This window comes from Bubalus bubalis, chromosome 7 (genome assembly GCF_019923935.1).
Source record: "Bubalus bubalis isolate 160015118507 breed Murrah chromosome 7, NDDB_SH_1, whole genome shotgun sequence".
Lineage (NCBI taxonomy): Eukaryota > Metazoa > Chordata > Mammalia > Artiodactyla > Bovidae > Bubalus > Bubalus bubalis.
Genome location: NC_059163.1, coordinates 75,646,336 through 75,672,500, shown reverse-complemented (window position 1 = coordinate 75,672,500; position 26,165 = coordinate 75,646,336). Strand labels below are relative to the sequence as shown.

The 26,165-nt window shown below is 38.5% G+C and overlaps 2 long non-coding RNA genes across 4 annotated transcripts in view; one reads left to right on the top strand and one right to left on the bottom strand.

Moving 5' to 3' along the window:
- The window catches only part of LOC123334463, a 60,368-nt gene extending 49,951 nt beyond the window's left edge, over positions 1–10,417 (top strand). For both annotated transcript variants that reach the window (XR_006552337.1, XR_006552336.1), the window contains 2 exons: positions 8,469–8,521; positions 10,167–10,417. This is a non-coding gene — a long non-coding RNA (uncharacterized LOC123334463). The remainder of the gene's footprint in view (positions 1–8,468; positions 8,522–10,166) is intronic.
- The window catches only part of LOC123334459, a 244,352-nt gene that overhangs the window by 121,687 nt on the left and 96,500 nt on the right, over positions 1–26,165 (bottom strand). The gene's annotated exons all lie outside the window — the stretch shown is intronic.

Below are 26,165 nucleotides of genomic sequence, written 5' to 3'. Positions count from 1 at the left end.
TTCTTGCTAAAACTTTTAATTTTATAAGGAAGTCCACAGACAGAACTGAGAGAAGGCTCAGGAGCCTGACTAAAGTTGTTCAAGAAAAGAATCACTGTCAGTACTCTTTTAAAGGGTCAAGGCAATGAAAGAGAGAGAGAAAAAAAAGACTTAGGAACTATTTCAGATTTTTAAAAGATTTAAGAACTGTTCCAGGTTAAGGAAACATGATAACTTAATGCAACCAGAGATTTGATTGGTTCTTGGACTAGGAAACAAAGACATTAACGGGACAATTGGTGAAATGTGAATAGGGTCTCTAACACTGATACAATACTACCTTCTTACCTAATTTCTTGATGTTTATAAATATACTCTATTATGTAAGATGGTAACATAGGGGGAAGCTATGTGAAAAGTATACAAAAATTCAATATATTGATCCTGTAACATTTTAAGTCTGAAATTAGATCTAATTATTAAAATTTTAATAATTTGTTAAACGGTAGGTCTCAGTTAAGTGCTCTTACTAAAATCAGAAAAAAAATTAATATAAAAAATAAGTAATCTTAGTGCTGAAAAGGCTCTAACTGATAAATCCATCAACTGTTAAAGCCGTGAGGAGGAGCATCACTTATCACAGGTGGTATAGACCTTGAATCCAAGTCTCTAAACGCTGGTGCTCACTCTTTGATACCACATCTACTTCACCCACAGTTCTCTAAAAACCTGAAGCCATTTGCATAAGCCAGCTCTTCACACTTCACATCTTCTTCAGAGACAAGGGACGATGCTAATAACAGCATATGTCTACCATGCACTAGATGAAAGAGATCAAAACTTTGCACTGAAAAGCACATTAATACCAGTTTAAGGAAGAATATCCTAAGACGTGGTTATGCGTGGAGGTATCCAGATCACAATTATATACTGAAGAACCCAGATCATGATTCAAAACAATCCCAAAACAATGAAAATTCACAGAGCAAACTGCAAAGTCATAGTAAATGAGGGGATTACAATGGCAGAATAATTAGTCCTCACTGGCTGTGGCTTAAATCAGTGGCCTTTAGACATTTTTTGTTATTTCCATGAAAGAGATTGTGGAAAGATTGTATAGAAAAAACTTGTGCATTTGTAATTTGACATCTAAAATTTCACCATTACCTCATGCCTGTTAGAATGGCTACTATCAACAAAGCAAGAAATAAGAAGTGTTGATGAGGGTGTGGAGAAGCAGGAAGCCTCCTGCACTCTGGTAGGAGTGTGAACTGGTGCAGCCACTATGAAAAACAATGTGGAGAGTCCTCAGAAAATAGGACTAGAACTACCATATGATCTAACTATCCTACTTTTGGGTATTTATCCAAAGAATACAAAAAACACTAATTTGAAAAGATACATGTGTCCCTATACTCATTCCAATAGCCAAGATAAGCAGACAACCTAAATGGCCATCAACGAATGAATGGATAAAGAAGATGTGGCATATGCATACAGTGGAATACTATTCAGCCCTAAGGAAAGATGAAATCTTGCCCTTATGACAACAAGGATGGCCCTTGAGGGTATTAAGCAAAATAAGTTAGGTGAAGAAAGACAAATACCATGATTTCACTCATAAATGGAATTTTAAAACATTTAAGTAAATGAACAGGACTTCCCCGGTGGCTTAGTAGTAAATAATCTGCCTGCCAATGCAGGAGACATGGGTTCAATCCCTTATCTGGGAAGACCCCACGTGCTGTGGAGCAACTAAATCCGTGCACCACAATTACTGAACCAGCACTCTAGAGCCCGTGCCCTGCAACAGGATAAGCCACCGCAATGAGAAGCCCTCACATCACAACTACAGAGTGGCCCCCACCCGCTGCAATCAGAGAAAAGACTGAGCCGCAAAAAAGACCCAGCACAGCCAAAAATAAAAACTTTAAAACATAACTTGATACTAAAAAAAAATAAAAAACAAATGAACAAAATAAAGAAAAACAAATGTAGACACAGAAAACAGAGTAGTGATTACCAGTGGGGAAGGAGTAAGTGGAGGGCAGGTTGGGTAGAGTCAAGTACATGGTGATGGATGGAAACTAAGCTTGTGGTGGTGAGCACATTGCAGTGTACACAGAAGTATAAACACAGTGTCATACACATGAAACTTACATAACATTATAAGCCAGTGTTACCCAAATAAATGAATAAAATTTTCCTCTTTAGCTCGTAACTAATTGCAAAAGGTATAATTTCTGGCAAATTGCAAATAATGACATTTTTAAAATTACACTATTAGATTACTCTGTAAAATGTAGCCACAGTAATCCAAACACAACAGCAAGTTGAGAACCACTACCATTTAATAAATTAAAGCATGTTCATCCAGTCTAAAATTTCACATCATCCTTTATTCCCTTTAAAATACTTTCATTTCAATTTCCCACAGAATTGTATCCTGAAAAAGGACATTTTGTGCTTGAGAGCCTTTAATTTTCCCTGAATTATACTCAGTGCAATGAAAATATGTGTGTAAATTGAAAGTTAACTTATTTTTAAACATATAGTGACCAGAAGGCTTTAAGTATTAAAAAGTATTTCTGTATTGAGTTATGATTATAAATATTATAGGGCTCCATTTTTAAACATAAATAATTATTAGCACAATAAGTAAATTATTATTGGTAATAACCTCTTAATCAAATGAATGGGGCTGGGGCTTTCCTGTATATAGTTCATAATCCAAGATGAATACTTCACATTACTATTACTATAAATATTATAATAAGAAGACAGGGTTCAGCCCTAATTCCGTTTCCAGTTTTTATTTTCTATAGATTTAAGCTCAAGGAAGTGCTGTTCATCTAAACAAATGAATGGGACTGGAAGGAGTTTAATTTTATCAGGCATTCAATTCTCCAATTCTTTTCATGCATTGAACAGCTTCCAAAAATCTCACATATTGACCATATCAAAACTATTTTCAATGATTCATCAGATGACTAGTCAATTAGATGCTTCTTGCAGCATTACTGAATTGAAAACATCTGTCTTGCAAGAGAAAATTTTACCTAGGCATTAAAGCCATTCCCTTTTCAACAAGGACAACAAGGACTGGACATGGAAAAACAGACTGGTTTCAAATCAGGAAAGGAGTATGTTAATGCTGTATATTGTCACTCTGCTTATTTAACTTATATGCAGAGTACATCATGAGAAATTCTGGGCTGGATGAAGCACAGCTGGAATCAAGATTGCCAGGAGAAATATCAACAACCTCAGATATGCAGAATTGTCACCCTTATGGCAGAAAGTGAAGCACTAAAGAGTCTCTTGATTAAAGTGAAAGAGGAGAGTGAAAAAGTTGGGTTAAAATTCAACATTCAGAAAACTAAGGTCATGGATCCTGTCCCATCACTTCATGGCAAATAGATGAGGAAACAGTGGAAACAGTGTCAGACTTTATTTTCTTGGGCTCCAAAATCACTGCAGATGGTGACTGCAGCCATGATATTAAAAGACCTTTGCTCCCTGAAAGAAAAGCTATGGCCAACCTAGACAGCATATTAAAAAGCAGAGGTATTACTTTGCCAACAAAGGTCCCTATAATCAAAGCTATGTTTTTTTCTAGCAGTCATGTATGGATGTAAGAGTTAGACCATAAAGAAACCTGAGCACCAAAGAATTGATGCTTTTGAACTGTGGTGTTGGAGAAGACTCTTGAGAGTTCCCTGGACTACAAGGAGATCCAACCAGTCAATCCTAAAGGAAATCATTCCTGAATGTTCATTGGAAGGACTGATACTGAAGTTGATTTCCAATACTTTGGTCACCTGATGCGAAGAACCGATTCATTGGAAAAGACCTTGATGCTGGAAAAGATTGAAGGTGGGAGGAGAAGGGGACGAAAGAGGATGAAATGGTTGGATGGCATCACTAACACGATGGACATGAGTTTGAGTAGGCTCTGGGGATTGGTGATGGACAGCAAGGCCTGGTGTGCTGCAGTCTATGGGGTCACAAAAGTCAAACATGACTGAGTGACGGAACTGAACTAAACTTTTCAACAATCCAGCAACTATCCCACCTGTCTCTTGGCTTTGGCTAGAATAAGGTTTTCACTCTATATTTATGGAGACTATCTAGATGGATGAGAGCCAGGAATTTTTTATAAGGTGAGAGAAAGTATGAAAAGAAGCAGGATTCTTCAAAACCAGGCTCATTCTCTCCCAGGTAAATTTGTGGGAAAAAAGTAGAAATAACATGTGATAAAAAGTATCCATTTCTTCAGATACCCCTCGGAAAATGCCATATATCCCAGGAATCTGCATGCCCCTGGATTATTCTAGATTGCTGCAAACACAATCAGTTTTCACCAGGAAAATGAATAGAATTTAAGCCATGTGAAGGAAGATTTTTATAATGTTTCACTGTATTGAATACATCACCTCAAATTATTTAAATGTCTTCAAAGTAAAGCTCATCCTTTGAGTTATTCCATAAAAAGTAATTTCAAATGATTCATTCAGTTCAGTTCAGTTGCTCAGTCGTGTCCGACTCTTTGTGACCCCATAAACCACAGCATGCCAGGCCTCCCTGTCCATCACCAAATCCCGGAGTCCACCCAAACCCATGTCCATTGTGTTGGTGATGCCATCTAACCATCTCATCCTCTGTCCTCCCCTTCTCCTCTTGCCCTCAATCTTTCCCAGCATCAGGGTCTTTTCCAATGAGTCAGCTCTTAGCATCAGGTGGCCAAAGTATTGGAGTTTCAGCTTCAACATCAGTCCTTCCAATTACATTTGGAAAATGTTGCATTATATGTTCCCCTGGGAAGGACTATCCATATTTAGCATACCTGAAGTCCTGAAAAGTTCTGCAGTAAAGAATTCAGTTTACCTTTATTTAATTCAGATTTTTATAAATATATTTGTCTACGTATCTCTCTTTGGTTAACATCATTCTGAACACACTTTTGGAATTGCTGAGTTATGATTCTGTCGTATGTAGAAGTTATATTTTTCCCAGTGAGATCCCATGGACAGGTGCTTAATAAATATTTGTTAACTGACTTACTGATTCATATGCAGAGGAAGTTAGGTTGACAGAAGAGGGAAACTCAAAAGAAATTGATTAGCAGGAATCGTATCATAAAGGAAACCCTTAAACAAAACCCCTCCAATTTGTCAAATAGAATCAAGTGTAACACGGTAAACAAGAACCAGAAACATCACCTGGGGGTCTTCTAGAGCTACTTCCACTACTGTTTCCCCCTGTGGGGGGTATGGGGAAGAGGGCCTGGTTCTGAGGGAGAAACACGCCTGGTAAGAACTCTCAATGTGCAGCCACAGCTTCAAGATCAGAAGATTAAGCCTCCTGCCAACAGTGACAGACACAGAGTCCCTGTTGTCACAGGCATTCATTGGAAGATCCTTCACATGGGGCAGGGGAGTTCTTACTTTTTATCTTCATATAATGCCTGGTAGTTCAGCTGGTAAAAGAATCTGCCTGCAATGCAGGAGACCCCAGTTTGATTCCTGGGTTGGGAAGTTCCCCTGGAGAAAGGATAGGCTACCCACTCCAGTATTCTTGGGCTTTCCTGGTGGCTCAGATGGTTAAGAATACTCCTGCAGTGTGGGAGCTCTGTGTTCGATCCCTGGGTTGGGAAGATCCCCTGGAGGAGGGCATGGCAACCCACTCCAATATTCTTGCCTGGAGAATCCCCATGGACAGAGGAACCTGGTGGGCTACAGTCCATGGGGTCACCTAGAGTGGGACATGACAGAATGACTAAGCCCTGCACAATGTGAACCTAAGGGTACTGGTGACCCTTCTTTGGCAGGCTCTCTGCAATAGGGAGACAGCAAAGGTAACATACTTCAAAAATAACTACGTCCATAATGGACACCAAAAAGACACCTGGATTCAGAGCCAAAAGGTCTGGATTTTATCTCTGTCTTTTCCATTTACCAGCTGGGCAAACTTGAGTATTCCCTCAACGTTACTAAGCCACCATTCCTCCACCTATCAAAACTGTATCAACTCAAACATGTCCATGGATTATATGATCCGTTCTCCCCAACTATGGACTTCCCTGGTGGCTCAGACAGTAAAGCGTCTGTCTATGATGCGGGAGACCCAGGTTCGATCTCTGGGTTGGGAAGATCCCTTGGAGAAGGAAATGTCAATCCACTCCAGTACTATTGCCTGGAAAATCCCAGGGACAGAGGAGCCTGATAGGCTACAATCCATGGGGTCGCAAAGAGTCGGACACGACTGACTTCACGTCACGTCATGTCCCCAACTATGGAAGGGAAAACCATCTCTTAAGAAAAGTACTTCAATACCTCCTTGCCTTAGATATAAGAAAATAACATCCCAGTAAATATTTGCTTTAAATGGTTTGGTTGCCTAACTAGTTCTAACAGCTGCCTTTAGAATACTACTTCCAGGCAAAGCAATAAAAATCTTTGGGGAAAAAAATTGATCCCATAAGTATAAAAAGATAGGAATGACCCCAACACATGACTATCTTACAGTAGAGAAACAGGGTCAATTTTTATAGTATTTGAGAGTCTATTATATCTTCAAAGAAGATGCACCACATATTTCAAAGTTCACTATCACAAGCTTTTGCAGCCAAGAAGAAAGATTTTAGGGATTAAGAAAATTGCTTTTTTTTTTTTAATTTAAATAGCAGCTTGGGCATATTTTCATTGCATATATCAAAAATCTTACACAACTGGGAGGAAAGATTTTAGTAACAGCAATAATGGATAATTATATAATCAAAAGTAATAGAGAAAAGTATTCTTTTAGTGTTCAGGGGATAAAGAATAAGTTTAATTAATACAGTAAATATTCTTCTCCCCCATCTCTCTCTAGCAGGGGTGACAAGAGAGAGAGAAGACAGAACTAGGGCAATCTCTCTTGATGACAGGCCTACAATAGGTGACAAAGTGAAGTAAGCTATTTTACAGAGGAAGTAAGTGTGATTTTCTGAGGTTGTTTTCACAATTATTTGATGGCTTTCTATTGCTATGTTACTTATAAATTGTAAATGAAGGACAAACAGCAATCTAGGGTTTTATTTTTCAATACCTGTTTGCATCAAGTCAAATGCTTTCTACATAACAAATTCCAAGGAAAATGTTCTCCCTCTGCTGTTTTTATTTATCACACTGTCTCAGGTCGTTTCAAAGCAATATTCCAAGCTTCAGTTAATGTTGTGTTCATATAACCTTAAAACACCACTGTCAGATATTAAATAACCAAAATAGAATAATCAGTTATAAGATCCATGTTGTCCAGGACTTATTCTAATTCTTATTCACCTAAACTCTCTTGTTGCACTTGGCATGGAGGAGAAAGGACTAAAAATTATATAACGGACTCTCAGTTGCACACAAGATGCTCTCTAAGGATTCATAAGTCCTCATTCAAAGGAACACACTGGAAGGAGTTTGCTTCTGTATTGTTTTTAAAGTGTCTCCAAAGCAAACAGATCTTCATAAAGAATAGAACTCAATGGACAAAGAACACTGTCACCGAGCCCAGCATATCATCATGTGCCTAATAAGAAGCTAATGCTATTTACACCAGGAGTACCAAGAATACAATGCCATAACATTGCAGTTTTATGTTGAACCATATTAAATGTTTTTAGAGGCCAGAAGTGGTGAAATTTCAATAACATCAAATACTTCAATCTAAGAGCTGAGAAAAGCAAGCTCTGTAAAAGGAAAGCTATGCCAGTGCCTATATAGCATAACTTCTGGGAGAACATGTGTTGATTCTATACTACTATCCTTTAAGAAATATTTTTATTTTTTTCTATTTTGGGGACTGATCTACTTTCTACATAACAGTTTAAAATTCAGGCTCTGGAGTGAGAGCACATTGACTGACAGGCCTATGAAAACTGCACGCTGGATCCTATCCTAATATCTTCTCTATACTTACCGAATATATGGTCTCAATTAAGTGACTAGACTTCTCTGCCTCAATTTCTTTTCACCTAAAAATATTCAGGCAATAAAATGATCTCCTTAAGGCTGTTGTAAGAACGATGTGAGAGGATACATATAAAGTACATACATACATGTACAGCTTGATCAGCTCTCTGAATCAGTGGAGCCTCTGTCTTTGGCCCCCTTCATCCCTGGTCCCCCACTTCCTGGTTGTCCTTCCATACCCAGGCTGGACCTAAAGGTTGATTATGTGAACCATTGTCTCATTACCATAGTCAATGCCATTGTCCAATAAATCCCTAATGCTGGGTTACTGTTAAAATCCATCTACATTCTTGGCTTCTAAGACTCTATAGCTGAACATGAAAGAAAATCACAGCCATACACTTAGACACTACCACAAATCACTGTCTCAAACATCATCTGGGACCTAAAATATATCCAATGGGATTTCTTTGTGTCCTCAACTAACTCACATCATCTTCAGTAACTATTTCAAATTAAGTCCTCATTCTTTATGGTTCTTCTCAGGTGCTGCCTTCTCAAATGAGCTTTCTCTGACCTTTCCATGAGGTGCTTTGGAAGTAAGTTTGCATCACAGCTAGTGTATATTTGCTCACAATGACCAACTTGGATATAATACTACACAGATAATACTTGTATGTCTGAATGAGTAAGTATTCTGTGGTCTGCTATTCTACTGTACCTTTCTGTTCCATGGATGACAAAGCTCTTGAATCAGGTTCATTTCATATCCAACTTCACATTCCTAACACTACCTCCAGACTGCATACTGAATGCTGAACCATTTTTATTGACTGAACTTATCAATAAACACATTTAAATAATCAGTTCATCAGTTCAGCAATTATTTATTAAGTCCCGATTATGCATCCATCTCTACAGGGCTCCCCTGGTGGCTCAGATGGTAAAAAATCTGCCTGCAATGCAAGAGACCAGCATTCAATTCCGGGGTCAGGAAGATCACCAGAGAAGGGAATGGCATCCCACTCCAGTGTTCTTGCCTGGAGAATCCCATGGACAGAAGAGCCTGGTGGGCTACAGTCTAAGGGGTTGCAAAGAGGCAGACATGACTTAGTGACTAACACAACAATGTGCATCTCAACTATTCTGGGGACTAGAAATACAAAGATTAAAAGACCCAGGTCTTCTCCTAGAGGATGCTAAGTGGACAGGAGCAATGCAAACATACATTTGCTAAATAATGTAATAACCAGTCACTCTGGGGAAATCTGTGCGAACTATTATAGAAACACAGAGGACAAAGCATCTCAAGTATTGGAATCAGCTAGAGATGCTTCTCCGGAGAAGGCACTGGCAACCCACTCCAGTACTCTTGCCTGGAAAATCCCATGGACAGAGGAGCCTGGTAGGTTGCAGTCCATGGGGTCGCACAGAGTCGGACACGACTGACGTGACTTAGCAGCAGCAGCAGCAGAGATGCTTCTCAGATGATTCAGTGTTTGGGCTGATGCTTCAAGTACCTCCATTTCTTGAGATTATCTGCTCATGAAACAAACTTCGTAGTCCTCATTTAGTCTTCTGAATTAGCCTACTCAACTAGCAGGGTTGTCTGTTTGCAAGTCAAAGTTCATAGAACAGGCGGGAACTGATTTGAGTCTTTTGTCCCCAGGAGGGCAAAGCACATTAACTGACAGTCCTGTGAAAACTGTATGCAATGTATGAGAAGAGTTCCTCGAGTAAAGTGCAGATCTGTCGCCAGAAGAGGGTAGAATAGATGCTGGGAATGCAAGTAACCAATGAAAAACTCTCCAATGGATGTAACTGGCTTAGTTCCCAAGTCAGCTATGTTTCCTAATGAAAATTTTAAAAATGTGCTTCCTGGTAATTCCCATTTAGAATCTTTCAGTTGTAATAAGAGAAACCTGACAGGTAGTGGCTTCAACAAATAGAAGTGTGTTTTTCTCACTGAACAAGAATTCTGGAGGTACCAATCCAGGACTTGTGCAGTAACTATTTGCATCTTAGGGCAGTTGATCTCAAAGTATGGCCCAAGAGCTGCTGGCTGTTATGTTATTGGTAAGTGATAATGTTATAGACAGACATATGTTCCCCAGCGCTCATATATCAAAGCCCTAACCCACAGTGTGACTGTATTTGGAGAAAGAGCCTTTGAAGAAGTAACTGAGGTGAAATGAGGTCATAAGAGGGGGCCCTAATTTTGTATGATTTTGTCTTTATAAAAAGATGAAGAGATATCAGGGACATACAGAGAAAAAGTCACAATAAGCACACAGCAAGAAGATGACCATCTGCAAGCTGAGGAGAGAGGCTTCAGGACAAACCCATCTGCCAATACCTTGATCTTGGACTCCCAGCCTCCAGAACTGTGAAAAAATAAATTTCTGTTGTGTAAGCCACCCAGTCTGTGGTACTCTGTTATGGCCATCTAGCTAATGAATATAGATAAGGACAGAAAATCAGAGTAAACATTTAGAAACTTGGACAACAATTTGACAGAATTATTTTATGCCTTTTGAATATAATAAAATATTTGCATTTATATTTTGTAAATCTTTTTCATTTCATTTTCTATTCATTTTACTGTATTTTAATCAGTCCACAACAGACTAGATTTTATTAAAAGGATCTTGGTCACAGTTTGAAAGCCATCATCTTAAGGAAGCCAGGTTCTATATATATTTCTTTTGGTTTTTGTTATTGGAGAAGGAAATGGCAACCCACTCCAGTGTTCTTGCCTGGAGAATCCCAGGGATGGGGGAGCCTGGTGGCCTGCCGTCTATGGGGTCACACAGAGTCGGACACGACTGAAGTGACTTAGCAGCAGCAGCAGCAATCTCATGGTGACCAGATAGCTGCTGTACCTCTAAGCATCATATTCTCATTCCAAGCAGAAAAAAAGAAAAAAGCTAAGGAATGAAAGGCAACAGGGGTACCTATTGAGTCTGTACCTTTTAATCAAAAAAGAAGAAACTTTCTAGAAAACATATGTTAGACTTCTGTTTACATCTATTAGCCAGAACTGTGACAACGGTCATCCTAACTGAAAGAGTGGTTAGGGAGAAGGGGGTTTTAAATGGTACATAAGTAAGCTAATCAAACTGGTTTTATGTAAATTCTTGAGAGCTTAGTTAATATAAATCAACCTCCTAGACCTAGTCCATTACCTATATATGATGGATGGAAGGGAGGGAGGGATGGAGAGAGGAAGATGGGTCACACTGACCTAAAGAAATTCCACCAAGTTAAGATTCAATTGGGAAGCTATGAATATAGCAACTCTTCAATTCGCTAAACCAGCACACACACACACACAACCCTGAGAGAGAGAGAGATATATATATATATATATACACACACACACACACGCACCACACACATATATATAATACATATGTATATGTCAGTGTACTCATGGGAGTGTTTTCAAATTAAATTGCCTCACTTAACATAGGTGACAGTTCTTAGCTGCACCTAAGAACCTGGAACATACCCTAAGAATAAAAAAATAAGGTAGCTGCCTGACAGAGCCAACTTCAAAGAACCATTTTATTCAAAACTCTTCATTTTAATTGAGATTCTTCAGTACCCAGGCATTGGTTCAGCACATTCTATCCTTAAAGCTTTTGGTCTGGTATCACATTGCACATTGTTATTGGCTCTGATAGATGAGAGACAGATACAGAAAATTTAAGAACTAAACCAAAACTTAGCATCCACAGACCCAGCACTTATATAGGTCTCCTAAATTACAAGCCTCACTGCCTTCTGACTTTCCATAATAGAACCAATCTCCAGAATACAAAATGGGGCCCATCGATGTCCCAAAGAAATTGTCCACTCCAGTTCTATTGATGTGTCTTTGTTTCCTGCTCAGCACTAAGTAGTTCTTTCCCTCCAGGGTATTCAAATGCTAAACAATTTTCAGACCGATTTTTCTTTGGCCCAAGTTACGCATTATGCTAAATATTATTCTCTTGTGTTTTCATTCTTTCATTCATTCCATATACAAGACATGGCCAAAACCAGACAGAAATGGAATTTCCTAGGAAGCCAACATTTACCTTAATGATTAACAAACACCACTGAAAAATGATTACAAAAAGGAAGTTCAGAGTACTTTTTGTCCAGGCTGAGCGCTCTCTCTAATTCTCTCTGCTATTGCATCAGTTATTATGTTACCTCTCTCGGCCATAAAACATAATAAAAAAACACATGAGAATGGGAACACCACCATTCATGAAAGCAATGCAGAGGGAAAGTGAGGCTACATTTATTTCAAATCTCTCTACCAGCTACTCTGAACCCTACAAGGCATTCCCTTTTAGCCCTCCTCTAAGGAAAAGCATACCTTATTAAAGTGTCCAACACCAAAGTGGTGGCTTCCTTGCTTTTGACCCATTTTTGAATGGACTCAATTACTATCTAGTGCTGTAATACTCTCACACCTACACCCTTTGTTTTGTCTCTTTTAGATGCTGATCTCACATCAGGTATCACCTCCATTATGCCAGTAATGGCTGTGATTATCAAACATAATTGAGATGTGCTCATTTGCTTTGCCCCCTCAGATATCTCTACATGGAAAGGAAACAAATCAGGACAGTACAGTAGGAAAATAATCCGTGGACTGAGTCAGAGAAAATAAGACATGTATTAGATACTCCCATATAATAGAAAGAGCTTTGAGTAGCACGTATAAATCCCACCTGAACAACTTCCTCAGCTGTGGGTCCATAGTTAAATCCCTTTGTCTATCTGGGCCTCAACTTTCTCACATATTTACTGCTTATGTGAACTTTAGGACCTCTAAGGGGCTTCCTAGGTGGCGCTAGTGGTAAAGAATCTGTCTGCCAATGCAGGAAACACAAGAGACACGGTTTTGATCCCTGGGTTGGGACAATCCCCTGGATGAGAGAATGGGAATCCACTCCAGTATTCTTGCCTGGAAAATTCTATGGACAGAGGAGCCTGATGGGGTCGCAAAGAGCCCGACACAACTGAAGTAACTTAGCACACACGTGTGATCTCTAAGATCCTTTAAACTCTATGGTTTATAGAAGTTAGAAACTGAAAGCCCACTGATTCAATTCAGACATATTTCTGTGCTCTTGTTGTTGGTTCAAAATACTGTAAAATGAGAGTAAATATTTAAAAATTGGGAGACATCTTAAGAATATGGGTTTCTGGTTTCCCACAGAGAAAAATCAAAATATCCGATAACATTAAGCTTATGTTTCTAATACTCAGCTCCTTCATATAGAACCTACACTCTCCAGATCATCAGAGTTCCTACTGCTCCATATTACCTCATTTTATCTGTCCCCCCCCCCCCATAACTATTTGGCTTTAAAATTTCAACTGTCAGACCCTTTATTTTCAATTTCTTCTGGATGGAAAAAATCATACCTCTAAGTATTAACCTAATTTTACTTTATTTTCATCTCAACACTTGACAGTACCAGATTCACATTTTTTTGTTCATATTTTTGGTGTGTGTACTCCTACCTGGTGACTCAGTGGTAAAGAATCCACCTGCAATGTAGGAGATGGCAAATTTGATCCATGGGTCAGGAAGATCCCCTGGAGAAGGAAATGGCAACCCACTCCAGTATTCTTGCCTGGGAAACCCCATGGACAGAGGAGCCTGCTGGGCTACAGTCCATGGGGTTACAAAGAGTTGGATACCACTTAGTGATTAAACAACAATAACCCCTTCCAAAACAAAAGCTTTTAGAAGGATGAGACTTTGTCTTGTTCATCAGAGCATTTGCAACACATAAAATGATGTCTGGTATGTGGGAGGTATCAAATAACTGTCTATTCACTGATTTGTTGTTTACACCAAATTTCTGTCCTTTTGGAAATATATAATCTCCTGCTTGCCAAGTAAAGAGCTTTCAGGAACCACTTTATTATGGGAAAGTTCAAAATACAATCCATCACTATGAATATAGTTTAAAGATAAATGGTGCCACCCTTCTCATAATTATGAAAGAGACTCATGACCTTTGGAGGATAATTTGAAAATATAGAAATAAAAATCACTCATAATCTCATTTAACTGAGATATTTATTTCAAAATTTTGATGACTTTTCATCCTGGTATTTTTTTAAGGAAATATATGTTTATATGTTTATACTTTTTTTTTTTTTTTTTTTACATATTCTTGAAGAAAACCAGTCCTTTTCTTTCCCACAGTAACTCATACAATAAAAATGAAAGAAAGTGAAAGTCACTCAGTCGTGTATTTTGACTCTTTGCAACCCCGTGGACTATACAGTCCATGGACTTCTCTAGGCCAGAATACTGGAGTGGGTAGCCTTTTCCTTCTCCAGGGATCAAACCCAGGTCTCCCACACTGCAGGTGGATTCTTTATCAGCTGAGCCACCAGGGAAGCCCATACAATAAAAAAACTCCCCAAATCTCCATCTTCTCAGAGATGCACTGGGGGAAGTAATTCCCACCCTTTCTATGCACACACTTCACGGTGAGGGAGTCATTTGGTTGCTGACATAATGAGAGCCTGACAGTCATCCTTCCATTTTCTCCATGAGAGAGGATTCATGTCCTTAAAGGTTGTTATGGAGAAATAATCCCTCATCCTGGGACTCTCAGACTCAACAGATTTGAAGCATGGTCTAACACCGTGGTCTAAGCAAGAAACTCCCCTCCCTACTCATCACCCTCATTGTGTCTCAAAGTCAAGAATCTCAGGATGTGTATGCCCAGCAGTGGGATTGCTGGATCATAAGGCACGTCTATTTCCAGTTTTTTAAGGAATCTCCACACTGTTCTCCACTGCTGGGCATACACACTGAGGAAACCAGAAGGGAAAGAGACACAAGTACCCCAATGTTCATCGCAGCACTGTTTATAATAGCCAGGACATGGAAGCAACCTAGATGCCCATCAGCAGATGAATGGATAAGAAAGCTGTGGTACATATACACAATGGAGTATTATTCAGCCATTAAAAAGAATACATTTGAATCAGTTCTAATGAGGTGGATGAAACTGGAGCCTATTATACAGAGTGAAGTAAGCCAGAAAGAAAAACACCAATACAGTATACTAATGCATATATATGGAATTTAGAAAGATGGTAACAATAACCCTGTGTACGAGACAGCAAAAGAGACACTGATGTATAGAACAGTCTTATGGACTCTGTGGGAGAAGGAGAGGGTGGGAAGACTTGGGAGAATGGCATTGAAACATGTAAAATATCATGTATGAAATGAGTTGCCAGTCCAGGTTCGATGCACGATACTGGATGCTTGGGGCTGGTGCACTGGGACGACCCAGAGGGATGGAGTGGGGAGGGGGGAGGGAGGAGGGTTCAGGATGGGGAACACATGTATACCTGTGGCGGATTCATTTTGATATTTGGCAAAACTAATACAGTTATGTAAAGTTTAAAAATAAAATAAAATTTAAAAAAAAAAAAGAAGAATCTCAGGATGTTAGAGGTCCCAATTCCAACTGACTTCTCCAATTTCACTTTATCAGCAAACAAAAATACTGTACTTTCCATCTCACCTGGCTACTGTAGGTATTTCTCTATAGGTTTAGAATATGGAAGAAAGGGTGGTGAGTGCACTCACTGAAAATCTTATCAATACTAAATACTCAGTTCTGTAACCTGATTTTCCTGTTGAAACTTATTTTTCATGATTTTTTGGCTGCAGCTACCACATTTGATAGATTTCTCTTAATGACAGGTTGCTCCCTCCACCGATACATGCTGCTCCTACCTTTAGCAGTAGCTGTTGGACTCCTGCTTTCTGAGAAATGCTATCCTCTCAACACCTCTGTAGCTACAGTAACACTGGGGAGAAAGAAGATGTGTTGTTCTTCCTTTCTGTCTCATCCCACCCATACAGTGAAACCGATTTTTTTCCATTTAAAGACTAACAGTCTCTCATGAATTATGTTTGAACACAACTCCAGTGGTCATGTAGTCATTCTTAGTATTTTTATTCCATTTTTATTTCATTATAACCTTACCCTGCAATTATAATCTTACAACTGTTACATTTATTTTTAATTCTGTTCAAAGATTTGTTAGAAATTTAGACCTGAAGCACAAACATTACTGATTTATTGATATTATTGATTCAGCTCTTCCTCCCACACCAAGTGCCTTAAATTGAAATAACCTGAGGATGAGAAACAAAAGTTAATCTTGCATGGTTTCAGAGAACCTCATAAAACCCAGTGGGTGGCTTCTTCCTGGCCATAATGGGAAACAAATGGTTAGAACAAAATCAGAGAAAAAAACAGATTTTACCAGATCTAGGTTACATTTTCTTGGTTTGCAACCATAGCACCCTGTATTTTCCTAATGAAACCTTGCATTGCACTTTATCTCTTGTTGATTACCTTTCTTCCTTATTGGACTATGAATTTTGTGAAGGCAGAGAATTCATACATTTTAGTTTAAGTCTCAATTCCAAGTGCTACATTGACTGTGGTTTAAAAATGCTTTAAAAATATCTAATGAGTAAATAAATGAACACTTGGAGGTAAAATAGTAGGAAACAGGGAATTGACCAGAGAAAACACACGAATCAAGCCCCAAAACCAGACAGAACAAGACTGGAAGGAATGGAGTTATATATTCTCTAAGCCTCATTCTCTTATGAGTAGAGATAAGAAAAGTAACTCTAGACTACAGCAGATGCTACTTGCAAGTAGGTATAGAAAGGAAAGTCAAAACCCATTATTTTTTTTTAAAAAAGATATGAAATGAAAAGAAAACACCAATACAGTATACTAACGCATATATATGGAATTTAGAAAGATGGTAACAATAACCCTGTGTACGAGACAGCAAAAGAGACACTGATGTATAGAACAGTCTTATGGACTCTGTGGGAGAGGGAGAGGGTGGGAAGATTTGGGAGAATGGCATTGAAACATGTAAAATATCATGTATGAAATGAGTTGCCAGTCCAGGTTCGATGCACGATACTGGATGCTTGGGGCTGGTGCACTGGGATGACCCAGAGGGATGGAATGGGGAGGGAGGAGGGAGGAGGGTTCAGGATGGGGAACACATGTAAACCTGTGGCGGATTCATTTTGATATTTGGCAAATCTAATACAGTTATGTAAAGTTTAAAAATAAAATAAAATTAAAAAAAAAAAAAAAAAGATATGAAATGAATAAACACATCCAACAGTATTTTGACAAAACTAAGAAAACCTAATAAATAATAAATCAATAATCTAATAATATGTAGAAACTAGGGGACAGCCAAACCATGGATACAGGGATTTTTAAAAGTTGCCAAGCATATAAATTATATCTTGTGCTAATGAAATTAACTATACAATGAAATAATGACTGTTTGCAGAAGGACCATGGGGTGGTTAAAGCTAATAAAGACTCATAAAGTGGGAAATGTTAATAGCTTAATAACTATGGAATACATTCTGAAAGATTTTTGGAGATTTGCTTTCAAAAGCATATGTAAATTCATATGATGGGTTTTTTCAAAGAGGTAAGAAACAGTATATCAATGCTTTATAAGTTACTTCAGAGCATGAGTGCAGCTGGAAAGATTCCATATTGATTTCTGTAAAGATAGTACAATGCTAATATGAAAATCTAGCAAATAGAGACCAATAACCCTTACTGATTTTTAATGACAAAATTATAAATGAAATACTAATAAATGAAAACCTGTAATAGTATATACTCAACAAGACATCATCTAAGGAATCTGAATGTCACTAGATGCCAAAAAGTTATTTTTATTTATTTTATCTTATTTTATTTTTTAACTTTACAATATTGTATTGGTTTTGCCATATATCAAAATGAATCTGCCACAGGTATACATGCATTCCCCATCCTGAACCCTCCTCCATCCTCCCTCCCCATACCATCCCTCTGGGTCGTCCCAGTGCACCAGCCCCAAGCATCCATTATTGTGCGTCGAACCTGGGCTGGCAACTCGTTTCATATATGATATTATACATGTTTCAATGCCATTCTCCCAATCTCCCCACCCTCTCCCTCTCCCACAGAGTCCAAAAGGCCGTTCTATACATCAGTGTCTCTTTTGCTGTCTCGTACACAGGGTTATCGTTACCATCATTCTAAATTCCATATATATGCGTTAGTATACTGTATCGGTGTTTTTCTTTCTAGCTTACTTCACTCTGTATAATAGGCTCCAGTTTCATCCACCTCATTAGAACTGATTCAAATGTATTCTTTTTAATAGCTGAGTAATACTCCATTGTGTATATGTACCACTGCTTTCTTATCCATTCATCTGCTGATGGACATCTAGGTTGCTTCCATGTCCTGGCTATTATAAACAGTGCTGTGATGAACATTGGGGTACACGTGTCTCTTTCCCTTCTGATTTCCTCGGTGTGTATGCCCAGCAGTGGGATTGCTGGGTCATAAGGCACTTCTATTTCCAGTTTTTTAAGGAACCTCCACACTGTTCTCCATAGTGGCTGTACTAGTTTGCATTCCCACCAACAGTGTAAGAGGCTTCCCTTTTCTTCACACCCTCTCCAGCATTTATTGCTTGTAGACTTTTGGATCACAGCCATTCTGACTGGCGAGAAATGGTACCTCATAGTGGTTTTGATTTGCATTTCTCTGATAATGAGTGATGTTGAGCATCTTTTCATATGTTTGTTAGCCATCTGTATGTCTTCTTTGGAGAAATGTCTATTTAGTACTTTGGCCCATTTTTTGATTGGGTCGTTTATTTTTCTGGAACTGAGCTGCAGGAGTTGCTTGTATATTTTTGAGATTAGTTGTTTGTCAGTTGCTTCATTTGCTATTATCTTCTGCCATTCTGAAGGTTGTCTTTTCACCTTGCTTATACTTTCCTTTGTTGTGCAGAAGCTTTTAAGTTTAATTAGGTCCCATTTGTTTATTTTTGCTTTTATTTCCAATATTCTGGGAGGTGGGTCATAGAGGATCCTGCTGTGATTTATGTCAGAGAGTGTTTTGCCTATGTTCTCCTCTAGGAGTTTTATAGTTTCTGGTCTTATATTTAGATCTTTAATCCATTTTGAGTTTATTTTTGTGTATGGTGTTAGAAAGTGTTCTAGTTTCATTCTTATACAAGTGGTTGACCAGTTTTCCCAGCACCACTTGTTAAAGAGATTGTCTTTAATCCATTGTATATTCTTGCCTCCTTTGTCAAAGATAAGGTGTCCATATGTGCATGGGTTTATCTCTGGGCTTTCTATTTTGTTCCATTGATCTATATTTCTGTCTTTGTGCTACTGTCTTGATGACTGTGGCTTTGTAGTCAAGCCTGAAGTCAGGCAGTTTGATTCCTCCAGTTGCATTCTTCTTTCTCAAGATTGCTTTGGCTATTCGAGGTTTTTTGTATTTCCATACAAATTGTGAAATTATTTGTTCTAGCTCTGTGAAGAATACTGTTGGTAGCTTGATAGGGATTGCATTGAATCTATGAATTGCTTTGGGTAGTATACTCATTTTCACTATATTGATTCTTCCAATCCATGAACATGGTATATTTCTCCATCTGTTAGTGTCCTCTTTGATTTCTTTCACCAGTGTTTTATAGTTTTCTATATATAGGTCTTTAGTTTCTTTAGGTAGATATATTCCTAAGTATTTTATTCTTTCCATTGCAATGGTGAATGGAATTGTTTCCTTAATTTCTCTATTTTCCCATTATTAGTGTATAGGAATGCAAGGGATTTCTGTGTGTTGATTTTATATCCTGCAACTTTACTATAGTCATTGATTAGTTCTAGTAATTTTCTGGTGGAGTCTTTAGGGTTTTCTATGTAGAGGATCATGTCATCTGCAAACAGAGAGAGTTTTACTTCTTCTTTTCCAATTTGGATTCCTTTTATTTCTTTTTCTGCTCTGATTGCTGTGGCCAAAACTTCCAAAACTATGCTGAATAGTAATGGTGAAAGTGGGCACCCTTGTCTTGTTCCTGACTTTAGAGGAAATGCTTTCAATTTTTCACCACTGAGGATAAGGTTTGCTGTGGGTTTGTCATATATAGCTTTTATTATGTTGAGGTATGTTCCTTCTATTCCTGCTTTCTGGAGAGTTTTTATCATAAATGGATGTTGAATTTTGTCTAAGGCTTTCTCTGCATCTATTGAGATAATCTTATCGTTTTTATTTTTCAATTTGTTAATGTGGTGTATTACATTGATTGATTTGCAGATATTTAAGAATCCTTGCATCGCTGGGATAAAGCCCACTTGGTCATGGTGTATGATCTTTTTAATGTGTTGTTGGATTCTGATTGCTAGAATTTTGTTAAGGATTTTTGCATCTATGTTCATCAGTGATATTGGCCTGTGGTTTTCTTTTTTTGTGGCATCTTTCTCAGGTTTTGGTATTAGGGTGATTGCCGGGGTCCAGCCCCGGTGGATCCAGGGAATTCGAAGCGGGGACGGTGTCAACGAGGATCAGGAAACAACTGCTTAATTAAACTTTAATTAAGGATATAAAGAGTAATAGAATAAGGATATCTCAGTGAGGAAATTCAGTGGAGAAGAGAGGCTGAAATAAGGATAGCTCAGTGAGGAAATTCAGTGGAGAAAAGAGGCTGAATAATTCAGCCAGAAGGTGAGAGAAAGAACGACATGGGGAGACCAAGTTTCGGTGAACAAGGCCCGCACTTTATTTTCCAAAGTAGTTTTTATACCTTAAGTTATGCATAGAGGATAATGGGGGAGGGGTAGAGTCATGCAGCAAGCCAGGCTTTCTTCCTGCAAACTTATCATATGCAAAAGCTTAGGTGATTTGCATCATCTTCTGGCCTGGAGGCCTGTTAACATTTTAAGACCCTTTCTTCAGAAAACTTATTTTTCTCTAAAGGTGATTGGTCAGGAGCCACCCTCCAAAAGCATTAGATAAAGTTGCATTCCTACAGAGCAAAGGTGTGGTGGGCTATAACAAGAAAAAGAATTAACTCAAGGCTCCCAGGTTACAAACATTAAAGCTACTATTTACACCAATTATATTAATCAATACACTGCCAGGGACACAGCAGGTAAGGGATATGGAGACTTAGCAGCAAACATTGGCCCAACAAGTGAAAAACCCTTCACCAATACAATTTCTAATCAATCTTTTAACTGCTCAAAGGAATCTGTGTTTAGACAGTTTAGAACATCTCATGCCTCTCACAGTTGGGAGGCTCTGAGCAATCACATGTGGCCGGAAAAACCTATTCAGGCAAGCTAGAGGACTTCCAAAGGAGTTTGTAGGTTGAAACACTATCACACCCAGGAACTTTATTAACTGGAGCTGTAAGTTAACTCTTTTTTTCAGAGAGAGGTAGTGGGGGACAGCCCCCCGTAAAGTCAGAGATGTAGGTGAGAGCAGAAAGTAGGCAGACTCTGGTTTTGGGGGTAGATGCTCAAGAATTTCCAGGGGGACTCCTGAGGCTCGATCCCGCCTTTGCGTATGCCGAGCCTCCTTCCTCATGACCTTTGCCACGGGCGGAGTGCCTCACGCTGGCTCCCGGCAGTGATAGAATTCTAGTTGAGCTATTCCAGATCCTGAAAGATGATGCTGTGGAAAGTACTGCACTCAATATGCAATATGCACTCAATATGCAATATGCCAGCTCCCAGCAGGTGATGGTGGCCTCATAGAATGAGTTTGGAAGTTTATCTTCCTTTGCAATTTTCTGGGAGAGTTTGAGCAGGATAGGTGTTAGCTCTTCTATAAATTTTTGTTAGAATTCAGATGTGATGCCGTCTGGACCTGGGCTTTTGTTTGCTGGAAGATTTCTGATTACAGTTTCAATTTCCGTGTTTGTGATGGGTCTGTTAAGATTTTCTATTTCTTCCTGGTCCAGTTTTGGAAAGTTGTACTTTTCTAAGAATTTGTCCATTTCTTCCACGTTGTCCATTTTATTGGCATATAATTGCTGATAGTAGTCTCTTATGATCCTTTGTATTTCTGTGTTGTCTGTTGTGATCTCTCCATTTTTGTTTCTAATTTTATTGATTTGATTTTTCTGTCTTTGTTTCTTGATGAGTCTGGCTAATGGTTTGTCAATTTTATTTATCCTTTCAAAGAACCAGCTTTTGGCTTTGTTGATTTTTGCTATGGTCTCTTTTGTTTCTTTTGCATTTATTTCTGTCCTAATTTTTAAGATTTCTTTCCTTCTACTAACCCTGTGGTTCTTCATTTCTTCCTTTTCTAGTTGCTTTAGGGGTAGAGTTAGGTTATTTATTTGACTTTTTTCTTGTTTCTTGAGGTATGCCTGTATTGCTATGAACTTTCCCCTAAGGACTGCTTTTACAGTGTCCCACAGGTTTTGGGTTGTTGTGTTTTCATTTTCATTCATTTCTATGCAAATTTTGATTTCTTTTTTGATTTCTTCTGTGATTTGTTGGTTATTCAGCAGCGTGTTGTTCAGCCTCCATATGTTGGAATTTTTAATAGTTTTTCTCCTGTAATTGAGATCTAATCTTACTGCATTGTGGTCAGAAAAGATATTTGGAATGATTTCAATTTTTTTGAATTTACCAAGGCTAGATTTATGGCCCAGGATGTGATCTATCCTAGAGAAGGTTCCGTGTGCACTCGAGGAAAAAGATGAAATTCATTGTTTGGGGATGAAATGTCCTATAGATATCTATTAGGTCTAACTGGTCTATTGTATCATTTAAAGTTTGTGTTTCCTTGTTAATTTTCTGTTTAGTTGATCTATCCATAGGTGTGAGTGGGGTATTAAAGTCTCCCACTATTATTGTGTTATTGTTAATTTCTCCTTTCATACTTGTTAGCATTTGTCTTACATATTGCGGTGCTCGTATGTTGGGTGCATATATATTTATAATTGTTTTATCTTCTTCTTGGATTGATCCTTTGATCATTATGTAGTGACCTTCTTTGTCTCTTTTCACAGCCTTTGTTTTAAAGTCTATTTTATCTGATATGAGTATTGCTACTCCTGCTTTCTTTTGGTCTCTATTTGCATGGAAAATCTTTTTCCAGCCCTTCACTTTCAGTCTGTATGTGTCCCCTGTTTTGAGGTGGGTCTCTTGTAGACAACATATGTAGGGATCTTGTTTTTGTATCCATTCAGCCAGTCTTTGTCTTTTGGTTGGGGCATTCAACCCATTTACGTTTAAGGTAATTATTAATAAGTATGATCCTGTTGCCATTTACTTTATTGTTTTTGGTTCGAATGTATACACCCTTTTTGTGTTTCCTGTCTAGAGAATATCCTTTAGTATTTGTTGGAGAGCTGGTTTGGTGGTGCTGAATTCTCTCAGCTTTTGCTTGTCTGTAAAGCTTTTGATTTCTCCTTCATATTTGAATGAGATCCTTGCTGGGTACAATAATCTGGGCTGTAGGTTATTTTCTTTCATCACTTTAATTATGTCCTGCCATTCCCTCCTGGCCTGAAGAGTTTCTATTGAAAGATCAGCTGTTATCCTTATGGGAATTCCCTTGTATATTATTTGTTGTTTTTCCCTTGCTGCTTCTAATATTTGTTCTTTGTGTTTGATCTTTGTTAATTTGATTAATATGTGTCTTGGGGTGTTTCGCCTTGGGTTTATCCTGTTTGGGACTTTCTGGGTTTCTTGGACTTGGGTGATTATTTCCGTCCCCATTTTAGGGAAGTTTTCAACTATTATCTCCTCAAGTATTTTCTCATGGTCTTTCTTTTTGTCTTCTTCTTCTGGGACTTCTATGTTTCGAATGTTGTAGCATTTAATATTGTCCTGGAGGTCTCTGAGATTGTCCTCATTTCTTTCAATTCGTTTTTCTTTTTTCCTCTCTGATTCATTTATTTCTACCATTCTATCTTCTAATTCACTAATCCTATCTTCTGCCTCTGTTATTCTACTATTTGTTGCCTCCAGAGTGTTTTTGATCTCATTTATTGCATTATTCATTATATATTGACTCTTTTTTATTTCTTCTAGGTCCTTGTTAAACCTTTCTTGCATCTCCTCAATCCTTGTCTTCAGGCTATTTATCTGTGATTCCATTTCAATTTCAAGATTTTGGATCAATTTCACTATCATTATTCAGAATTCTTTATCAGGTTGATTCCCTATCTCTTCCTCTTTTGTTTGGTTTGGTGGGTATTTATCATGTTCCTTTACCTGCTGGGTATTCCTCTGTCTCTTCATCTTGTTTATATTGCTGAGTTTGGGGTGTCCTTTCTGTATTCTGGCAGTTTGTGGAGTTCTCTTTATTGTGGAGTTTTCTTACTGCAGGTGGGTTTGTACAGGTGGCTTGTCAAGGTTTCTTAGGGAAGCTTGTGTCAGTGTTCTGGTGGGTGGAGCTGGATTTCTTCTCTCTGGAGTGCAATGAAGTGTCCAGTAATGAGTTATGAGATGTCTATGGTTTTGGAGTAACTTTGGGCAGCCTGTATCTTGGAGCTCAGGGCTGTGTTCCTGTGTTGCTGGAGAATTTGCTTGGTATGTCTTTCCCTGGAACTTGTTGGCCCTTTTGTGGTGCTTGGTTTCAGTGTAGGTATGGAGGCGTTTGATGAGCTCCTGTCAATTAATGTTCCCTGGAGTCAGGGTTTGGACTTAAGTCTCCTGCTTCCAGTTATTGGTCTTATTTTTACAGTAGTCTCAAAACTTCTCCTCTATACAGCACCATTGATAAAACATCTACGTTAAAGATAAAAAGTTTCTCCACTGTGAGGGTCACCCAGAGAGGTTCACAGCATTACATAGAGAAGAGAAGAGGGAGGAGGGAGTTAGAGGTGACCCGAATGAGGTGAGGTGGAATCAGTAGAGGAGAGAGCGGGCTAGCCAGTAATCAATTCCTTATGTGCACTCCACAACTGGACCGCTCAGAGATGTTCACGGAGCTATACAGAGAAGAGAAGAGGGAGGAAGGAGACAGAGGTGGCCAGGAGGATAAAAGGGAGGAATGAAAAGGAGAGAGACAGATCCAGCCAGTAATCAGTTCCCTAAGTGTTCTCCACCATCTGGAACACACAGAATTTCACAGAGTTGGGTAGAGTAGAGAGGGGTTAGGGAGGAGACACAGGCGACCTGGTGGAGAAAAAGGAGAGTCCAAAGTGGGAGAGAGCAGTCAAGCCAGTAATCTCGCTCCCAAGTAAAAAATGGGTACTGAAGATTGGGTTCTTAAAGGTACAAAATTGGTAACAAATATCCAAAAGCAAAAATTAAAAATCTAGAGTAGAGTTTGTAATTTCAAAAATACAACGTTAAAGAAAAGAAGGAAAAGAAAGAGAGAAGAAAAAAAAAGTTGCAAAAATTACAAAGAAAATATAAGTACAAAATTGACAACAAATACCAAAAAGCAAAAGTTAAAAATCTAGAGTAGAGTTTGGAATTTCAGAAATACAATGTTAAAGAAAAGATGAAGAGAAAGAGAAAAAAACAAACAAACAAAAACAAAGTCACAAAAATTATAAAGAAAATATAGGTACAAAATTGATAACAAATACCAAAAAGCTAAAATTAAAATCTAGAGTTTGGAATTTCAAAAATACAATGTTAAAGAAAAAGAGAAAAAAAAGAAAGAAAGAAAAAAAAGAAAACAAAGTCACAAAAATTATAAAAAATATATATATGAAGTTTGCTTTTAAAAAAAATAGGGTCTTTTTTTTTTTTTTGCAAAGTAATAGTAGGTTATAAAAGTGAAAATTAAAGGAGTAATAGAGGACTTAAAATTTTTTAAAAAATTAAAAAAAAAGAAAGAATGATCATAAAAATAGTAAAAATATATCTAGGATTTTCTCTGGTGTTGTGGGGTCAGTTCATTTTTGGCTAGTTCCTTGGTCCGGCTTATATTTCTCAAGATCTATAGGCCCCTTCCTATGTAGTCCATACTAACCATGGGGTTTTAATCTATTGCCTGTCGCTTCCAAGGCAGTTCCCTCTGTTATAGCTTCTTCTGTTTGCTGGTCTCTTCAGTGTCTGATTTCCACCCTGACACAAAGGGGGCGGTGGTGGACACTTTTTTTTTTTTTAGGCTCACTTGTTCAGTCACGCTACGGGGAGGGAGGGATGCTGCAAACAAATAACACTGGCGTGTGCTCACAGTGTCTCAGCCACACTGGGCCTGCCCCCGCTAATGGCGTGTGTAGCCTCCCTGCCCACACTGCTCAGGCTCTAGGTTGCTCCGCGGGGAACCATCCGCAGCCGGCCCTGGGCTGCTTGCATTTCCCAGGTCTAAGCCGCTCAGGTTCAGGCACTCGGGTAGTCCTCAGAGGCGCAGACACGGTTAGGCATGC